Here is a 9,808-nt window from a genome sequence, read left to right as displayed (position 1 = left end):
GTCACTGGAGTGTCGGGACGTTTTGCGTTCTTTTTCGGAGAACTGTTCCGTTCCGGCGCCGGACAAGTCCTGTCAACACACACTGGTGCGTTACATGACTTTGTTGCTCCGTTTTTTATTTCGTTTTGGAAGTTCGCGTCCTATCGATCGTGTCTACGGGCGAGTACTCCTCGAAGGGTTTCGGAAAGGAAAAGATGGCACGAAAGGACACCCTTCAAGAGTCCCGAGCTCCAAATTCTGGTTCTTATCACGCCCGACATTATCAGTGGCGTGACGGGGCCACTAAACATTCCCAGTCTCTCTCTCTCTCTCTCTCTCTTGCTCCGACTCATTACCATATGTCAACCGGCGGCACCGCGGCGAACGGCGGATAAGTGACCGGCAGCAAACTACAAATCATTCCCCCAGTGTCATGGCTCACCCATCGCGGGTGAGGGAAGCGGAGGGCAGTTCCTTTGCCCGGCCGTCCAACTTGTTGAAGAAGACATAAATCATGCTTTTCTTTTCCATTTGTCGCTGGCCGGCCCATAAATTCTACAAAACATTTCACGACGCGTTCTGTGTCGCGCGCAACGTCACCGGAACCAAAGGGGCGACGGGGGGGCGCTGTCCGGCGGCGGGGTGGCTGCAGCAGACAACCGGCTCTCGGCTCGGCTCAGCTCGGCCGACCCGTGCCGAGCAGCTACATCAATAATTACAGGGTTTTAATATTTAATTTATTTTATCGAAATGGTCGGAATTCTAGTCCAGCCACGGGCCCGGCGCTGCCAGGGGTTCCGGCCACACGGCCTTGGCATTTGCTGTGTGTGTGTGTGTGTGCGTGAAGGGGTGCGCTGTGTGTCGAGGGGAGCGACAGAGATACTCGGTAACTGGTCTGTAATTTAGCAAACAGCCACAGCGACAGCAGCGACGGCCATCGCGCGCGCTGCCGGGTATTATTACAAAATATATTTTATTGTATTATTATATGAATAATAAATGATCGGCCCACGGCCGGATATGTACTGGGGGGGGTATTCATAATCATAAAATATGACTGAAGGGTGCGGCAACAGTGTATCCCCGTCTCGCACCGGTCCGGCACCTCACTACTTCCTTTTCCGATTTTATCGATCCCTTGGCCCTTGGCGTGGTGCTAAGCCGCGCGCTCGTGGATGGATGGCTTCAAGAGGTGCTACTTGAGGCCCGAAGCCGCCCGCCACCTCCAGTCTCGAGGAGCAGTAAAACCGGGAGCCTTTCGGAACCGCGCCGGGGAACCGCTGAAGGTACTACTAATGACAGTACGGCCTATCATTACGGGGCCGTGCGTCAAAAGGCAAGGGTTAGTAGCGCACCAAACACACCCTGTTCGGGCGCACTTCGATGACATAGGAGAAGTTGGTGAAGTTTTGGCGTGGGCCACCCCTAGGACCGAGTGTGTATCGATTTCCGGCCGCTCGCAGGTGTGAAGATAACTTCCGTTCCGTGGTCGTGCGGATCAGTAGCATTACTGAGCGTTCAAATAAGATAAATGATCAAAACATGGAATGAAAACCTGATAAATGGAATAAGAAAGTTCGGGAAGTCATAAATGATGTAATGAATTGCGAAGCTACATGGAAAACAAACCAAGCAAGAACTAGAGTAGAAAATAAAAGTGGCCAACCAAAGAGAGAACCCGTAATAAAATGTGACTGGTTGGTGGCCGTTTCAAATGGCCAATTAAAGAAACCCACGAGTCTGCGAAACGTTGTTGCGAAAAGACGACACCGACGACGACGAGTCGTACGGTCGCGCATAAAAAAGTATGGTTTATGGTGGAAAGCAGCATAAAAAAGGACAACAGCAGCAGCAGCAGCCGTAGCAATCAGAAATGGAAAATTATTTCCATCATCACATCCCAGGCCTGGGTCCCACCGACCGACCGACGGCGATGGCGATGAGACTTTATGAGGCAGTGTGCTCAGCTGCGCCAAGGCTCGAGCATAGTTTTTGTGGTTTGTTTCACTAAAATCGCCCGCTTCGTGCGGGCCCTTAAACTAATTTATAGTCATAAAAATTGTAATTAAATTACACACAATTGTAGCGAATGTCGCCACCGTCTGGATTTTCTCGGCTCCACATCGGTCAACTTTGTGTGCAGTACCACATGCTGTATTCACATCCCTTTACGTCGAGCTGCGAAATGCAAGATGTCCTCGGCCGCGGTATTAAATTTCCCAAATTGCTGGCCACACTGGAATGAGCAAAACCGGAACCGGAGACGGAGCCGGTCGATCAAAGCCAGAAATGCGATGCCTGTTTTGTTACTCCTTTAATCGATCGCAAAACTCTCCGCGAATGCATCAAACCCCCTAATTGGTCGGGTTGGTGCATCAACAACTTCAATCGCCTCGAATTTGCTCCGATCCGATTATAATCACCGTTATTAGGCGCGCACGCGGCTGCCGGGTGCGATTTGCGTGCCACACGGGAACAACTACGGGGTCCGATTTGGGCCCCCTACATGTGAGTGAATCATGTAAAAGTTTTCTCATTCCGGTCCGCGCGCGATCCACGGATTGCGATCGGCTATCGGCGAACTGGCGAATCCTTCTTCGCACGTTCCGTCAAAGTTCACCTCCGAATTCGGCACGAACCGTACCTACCATGCCGATCGATGGCCGTTCGAAGAGCTGTTCCATCGACAAAATGCCTAGCGGAGCGCCATAAAATAAACATTCCACGATCCCAGGAAGTGCGGACGAGTTTTTAAAAACTTCTTACGCCAGGTGTTTGAAACATTGTTGTGCGCCGTATTACGCAATGGCGGGTGTTATTGTTTAATTTTGCGCCAGGAGCCGCGGGTGTGCTCTTTGTAAAATCGAATCGGCCGCGAAAACCTGCGGAATGTGCGGACCGGGGCGGCTCCCGAGAAGAAGCCAAGAAGCCGCGAGGAGCCCTGCGTTGCGTGTTGATCAAACATATTTTATTCCGGACCGGGAACCCCTGCGAAAGGGCTGATTGCTTGTGGGTCCTATCAGCACCACACACGTGTGGGCCACACGTACACATGTGGAGAGGGTTCCGGAACTTCCCGGTGGACCAGGAGCGCCCAGGTTTTGCCCGTGAGCTTACAAATTGCACGCTCACTAGTGGGCCAGCAGGTTCTACGACGCCCTTTTGCCACATGGCGAACGGCGCTGGCCGGTGGTTGGGAAGGACTCCGGGAACTATCTAATAATATCTTCACCAATTTATGGTTATTTTCATGTGCGAACTTTGAACACCCATTTCACCCGGCCCGGCCCGGCACCCAATCGGTGGAATCGGTTCCTTAGCCTTCGGCCCCCGGAGGGCGAAACATTATCCATCCCGGGGATCCAGAACGGCGCGCCAGGCAAGAAGATAGTCTCGGCTTTGAAAATAAGGATAACACATGCATGGCTCCAATGGTCGGGGGCCGGCCAATTGGGAATAATGGCGAATGCACTTTTGTAAATGGCCCAATCGCATGCGAGTACCGCACTTCGGCACTCCCCACTTCTTCAGGTTCGGTGCAGCTCCGCCTGCACCAAGTAATGACACCCGGAGGCCAGAAATCAAAAGAGATCACCTACCCAAAATCCGGAACACAGGGATCAGAGACACAATTATTGCGGATTGCCAAAAACTCTTCCACCTGGTGTCGGTGTGTGTGTGTGTCCGGAAAAGTATTCCATTTCAATTATAGGTGGGATTTTCCACACATTTTCTCTCGCTTCGCTACCGTCATTAGCCTAATCATTCACTCTTTATTTTAATCCTGCCCCCGAAAAACCCAAAGTCCTCGTCGGCACACACTTGTAGCTTCCGGTGTTCCCACAACCCCGCGGCACGGGCACGGGACCGGCCAACCGGTGGAGTGGAGGTTATAATATTCACACCCATTTTCCGGAGGAACAGATTTTAATTGAAACTGCCTTGTCTTGTCTTCTGGACCTCGTCGTGGTCTGGCTCGAGTCCGGGTCCGGGTCCGGTCCGGAGCAACATGTGAGAAAGTGTTAAACCCATGTTTTCGCTTCCTCCGCCACCCGTTCCGGGTGCCGGCAGTGACCGCAGTCGGGTGGTGGGGTCGGGCAAGAAAAACAGCCACCGACACCAACCGACACCGACATAATTCTCACTCCGACCGACCGGCCGACCGTCGTCCTCGCTGCTGTCTCTCGGTATCCCTCGGCATCTGGCGCACGCCAAACCCGTAATCTTTCCGGAAGGGCAATCTCTCTCGCTGTCCGCTCGGTCGCCCGCCAGCCTCTCTCACTGCTTCAGTCGGGACGAGCCGTCCTTCGGGTCGGCCGACTTCATCGTCTCGTGGCGGGATTTTCGGTACCGTTTTTTCTTCTTCGAATCTCCGGTCCGGACCGTGGCGCACGTTCGGGGTTTCGTTGATCTTGAAAGGGATACCCGACACACACACACACACGGCCTCGAGCGGTGTGTCGATTTCCGAGAAGCGTGTCCCTAGAAGTGGGTGTGAAAGAAAAACTTTTCCTTTCCTGCGGTTTTCCGGCTCTTCCGGCGGGACCCGATCCTCGGTTCCGGTCGACGACGACGACGCCGACGGGGACGACGACGACGGGGACGAAGGGGTGTTATCCCCAATTAATCCCTGCCTCCAACCCGATCTCCGTGTCCTGTCCAATGTTTTCTTTACCGTCTGCCACACGACGGTCCGCCGGACCGGACAATAGTGCCCGGGTGATCCCGGGCGGTCCCGGAAGTTGGGCGGTTTTCGGGATAATAAAAACATACATCAATCTCGGTCCGGTGCCGGCTCTCCCGGGTTCCGTGGACCGTGACGGAGGACCTCTCGTGTGTGGATGATGTGCCCCTCGAGGGATGCGAGATTACGGTACGCTCCGAGTGCCCGAGAATCTTGACCTTTGTCAACGGGGACGGACCGCAGCAACAGGTGGGCTGGTGAAGGTCAGATCGCCGTCGGTGTGTTGTTGTTCGACGCCAAAAGGAAGAGCTTCTTGAGCCTCAATCTTTAGTCTTCCCAATTTCCTCAAGCTCGCGCATCAGCGAAACATCAAAAGGAACACCCTGTGTTGTGGTGCCGCCGGAAGTAATGCTCGTGTCGGCGTCGGTGAGATCATTAAAAGGAAATTTAATTTAAATTTAAGACCAACCAACGGCAGCTGCAGCGCCATTGCCGGGTGCTTCGCTTCGCGTGTGCCGTTCCAGCATGCGTGCATAAATATGTATGCTTTGGGTGGTTAGAGCACCCACCACCCGAACCTGGTATTCGTTTGTCTCGCCACAATAATGACGCCCCGCCCGATGGGTGGTACGGCCCCCCCAGAGCCTGGCGCACAATAGTTTACATGGCGCGGTGCAATTTGGTGAGTAATTTGCAACGAATTTTAATACACTCCCGGCCTCGGCCGGCGTGTGTGGCGGTATTCCAGAACCGAAGGGATCCGGCGAAAGTGTTCTTCAAAATTAATGTTATACAATTATGCCCGGGTGGGTTCCGTGCCGTGTGTGTGTGTGGCGAAAGTTTAGCCACACACCCCATCGGATTTGAGTTTTGATTTCTTTGATTATAAATTCGCGCACACCACCCCGCTGTGTGTGTGTGTGTTTGGTGCAAATTGGTGGCCCACCGGAGCGCCCATCGAGAGAGGTCCTTCGAAGCGCCGCCAGACAACGAAAGTTACACAAACAATTACCGGCGGCTCGGAGCGTGTCCTGCATGCCGTGCCGTGGGGCCGTCGAGTTGGGGCCGTCGAGTTGGGCGAAGTTATTAGACAATCCTTTGAGGATGTTACAGTTGCTTTTGTCGGGCCCGCCAGTGCCTAATGGTGAGTCAGGACTGCACAATGTTCTCAAAGCGGTCCGAATCGCGCCGCGGTGCCTCATTACATATGTATGTACGGCGGCGGCGGCGCATACATTGTGGGGGGGTAGGACTCCAGGGGGGCCGTGGATGCAAATCGCCGGCCGTATGCTCCCGGTTGGGGCCTTTGTGAAGGGTAATTTTTTGTTCTCTGCCTGCCGGCCGCCGGTTGGGGATGATGATGTATGACGTCTCGGCGAGCGGGTCCTGGGCCGTGTACGAGTTCGAGAGTTGCGACAACACCCGTAAAGCCAGCCCACACACACGTGAGGCGGGCGTTACCGCAACGGCTCTTATCGGCTCTTCTTTGCGCACCTTATCGCGAGCGAGCGCTCGCTCGGTGGGCTTATGTTTATTTATTATGATTTATGTGAAAAGCATCCAGCATAGATAAGTCATTTCCAACGGCAACGGCGGTTGGGCAACGAGCTTCAAGACACATTTTAATGTTCTGTCACACCTCCGAGGCCGTGGGTGGCTCGTGGCGCAAGTGATGAAGACGTAACGCGGACGACGACGACGACGCAACACATTAAAACCCCATCCCACGGCCGGCCGGCTGGCTGCCGGGTGACACATTTACATTTCTTTGTCCCGTGGCCGATTTTATGCTGCACCCGCACCCGGAGGTGGGTGCGTTGGGGTCCACAGGCATACATGATAAACGGCTTCCCGACTTTCTCGGCCCGTTGATGGATGTGATTGTTGGCCACAGAAAGAGAGAGAGAAAGGTTGCGAATGCAAATCGAAAGAAATGATTGCATTCTGAGTTTGGGTTTTAAATTCCGGTACTCTTTGAATGTTGTACCGTCAATTGTTGGTTTTTTGTTAGTAAAAAAGGTTGAACTGAACGCGTTTTGGTTAATGATTACGAATTGTTACAGACGAAACAAGAACGGATTCCGCGATGTCGATGTTAGGCTACCGAAGTACAATTAGAAACATGATTATATCAACCCGATAATGTGATTAATGTATCGATCCCCACGGGTGGATCCCCACGACAGAACACTGCTGGTCACATTTTGACCGTTTTTAAATACTTTTGCTTCTCATCTTTTATGTCCCGAAAGTTGCTTGTGCTGAACGGTCATGTGAGTCCTTGAACCCATCGTTGGCTGGATCGTCCCAGAGCCTCCGCTGCGTATCACGCCCGCACATTGCGGATCTGCGCCGATGGAATCGTCTAATTGAATATGAAGGAAATTATAATTTAAATGACGGTTAAATTAGCGCACCATCGACCAAGGACTGGTTCGGTGGTATTGGTGACCATCCGGATGTACCTCCCTGTGCGCCCGCCCGCGTGTGTGTCTCGGTGAGTGCAAATTAGTTGCGGATCCCTTTGACAGGACTCGGTCCGTTTCTCTTTGGTGCGCCTCATTGCCCGAGAGAGACGCACCAGCGGACGCGGATGCGGTGCATCCTTTTAGGGTAGCCGACTGCTGACCACCCCGCGTGGTCGGAGCCGCGTCGCCGAAGTCTAGCGAGCGAATCGCTTAATAAATCATCATCTCACAATCTCTTCATTTCGATAATACGTCTAAAACGGCGACGACGACGCCGACCGGCAACGACGATGGCTGAACGATGTCGACGCTAACGACCACCCCCATCCAGCGCCCACCGGCCAGGCCGGCCTGGGTGGCCGGCATAATCGAATGAATTGGGCACATTTCGCGGATCGGCGTTGGCCACTCGGAATTAGGGCCCTCTCGATGGGCCGCGTGCGCCACGATTAATGGATGTCAATACATCACCCACCCGATGGCCAATGGATGGCCGTGCTCTAAATGTGCAATAGACGACGGCCCCAGTGCGTCGGCCACCGGTCGGTGCAATTATGGCGTTCGTGTGTGTGTGTGTGTGTCGGAGCATAAGTGCCCGGATGCTAACCGGACAAATGGATTCCTTTTTTTTGCCGATGGGTCGACCTCCAGAAGGAACCCATTTTCTGAGCACACGCACGATGCAAAGCCCCCAACATTATGTTGGCCCATCGGCCGGTGAGGTGTTTTTCTCACACTCACTCTCGCGTGCTCGCGTTTTAATTCGCCCCGCGGGTTGTGTCTCCGTCTTGTGTCGCTTTGCATGTTGGGGCTGCCTCCCTATCGCTGTCTCCGTTTCGAGGCGCACTTTCTTTGCCAAGAGAACCGGTGTGCGTGTGTGTGCCGAAAGGGACGCTAAAAAGGAAGGCCGAAATGTGGTGGCTGCCACACAAAGTAGCGCTGCGGCTTGCGTGTGCGGTGTTGTGGCTGCTGCAGCATGCGTGAAACATAACCAGCAGCAACCATCATCGGCCCGCCACCGATAAGGCGGTCTCGACAGCCAGGTTGTTGTTGGGTGTGCATTTGATGTGTGTGAGTTTGTGCAAACCCTTTTTTTTGCCTTGCTGTTTTTGGGACAACACCACACACAACACGACGACGGCGACGGCGGCGGTGTGGTGTTGGTGGTGGGGTCGTGTGAAAACATGCGCTCGATAACGCTCGCTCGATTTACATAAGAAATTGATCCATTTGTGCAAACAGAGCAACAGCGAATGGGAGGAGTTGTGGGCTTTGCGAACGGAACGGAACGGAACGCAGCGGACCAACGAACGGCCCGCAGCCAACAGCAGCAGCGCAGGCGAGGGGGCCTGGCCAGTGGCCGCCGCCGCTGGAAGGCGTTGCTGGAAATTATTTAATGTTAATAAAACATATACCTGACCACCTGGGCCACGTGTACTGGGGCGAAGCGTAGTTTGAGTAATATACAGCTGGAAGTAAGAAATAAATGGCCAAGCGAAAGCTAAAACTTGTGTTACGAATCTTCGAGAGGATCTTCCGTGACTCGATAAAGAAAATTATTAAAAACATCGTTTAATGAAAGTCAAAAAGCACAGTTTGAAAGTAAAAAGCAATCTATCAAACAGAGGCGTAGTCAAACAATTTAGCAATCGATTTAATCAAATAATAATAACATGTGACATCCGACGTTTCTTGTTCCAAATTATTTTATTAAACTAATACTTTGGTTAAACATTTGATCGAGTGTAATTAGAAAATTCTGACTGCAAATAGTGGCCCCGCAAATAGACAGGCTAACCCGTAGGATAGTCTACATCCTGGCGGCTAATATCATTATTCACGGTACTAAATCGAATCGAGACTCGGATTTAGTTTAGGCAAATATTTAGCCCGCGTCAAAATAATACCAAAATACAACTTCCTGGTAGCATATTTAATTTTGACGCTGCTCGCTTCTGATGCACTGCCCCGGTGCATCTGATGCACTCGCGCAGCATGCACTTGTGAGATCCGGGGGATCCGGAAAAGCCAAACTTGTGTGGCGCAACTTTGTACCGAAACGCCAGGGCCCGTGTAAGCTCCCGTGGAAAACGTGGACACCCCACCGTTGCATGTAATGGCGGTGCGAGCGAGTGGCATTACTGATTGGCAATTTGCACTTCTAATATATTACTCATTGATTGAGTTTTCGCCGTTTGCTGCCTGTTGAAACAACGCGCGGCCTGGGGACTCTGACTGACTGACTGACTGACTGCCTGGCTGGCTGGCTAATATAAAATATGCTGCCGCACCACACGCCAGGATGGCGCAGCATCAATCATGGTGTGCGGAAAAGCACAACTTATTGGCAGGCAGGACGTAGGGCCGTGGTGCAGGCAGCCTGCCGCCCGAAACATATGCAAGCAGCACGCTCGGGATGGATTCCGGCCCAACTTCCGCCGACGTCGGTCGTTGGGCTTCATGGGCGAATAAATGTTTGCCCGTAATTCGGTTAAGTCTTGTCGACTTTCGATTTCGCACACCCGATTGGGGCGCCGTGGTGTGATTGTGACAAATTTCCCTGTCTCTCACTTGCTTCTTTTTACAATTTAACTCTAATTCTGGGCCCTTTTTTAAGCTGTTATATTTGAAGCTTTGCAAGCTTTCGGGTGTTGGATCAAAACGAAACTTTGTTACT

The sequence above is a fragment of the Anopheles cruzii genome, chromosome 2 (genome assembly GCF_943734635.1).
Source record: "Anopheles cruzii chromosome 2, idAnoCruzAS_RS32_06, whole genome shotgun sequence".
NCBI lineage: Eukaryota > Metazoa > Arthropoda > Insecta > Diptera > Culicidae > Anopheles > Anopheles cruzii.
This window is presented reverse-complemented; position numbering follows the sequence as displayed.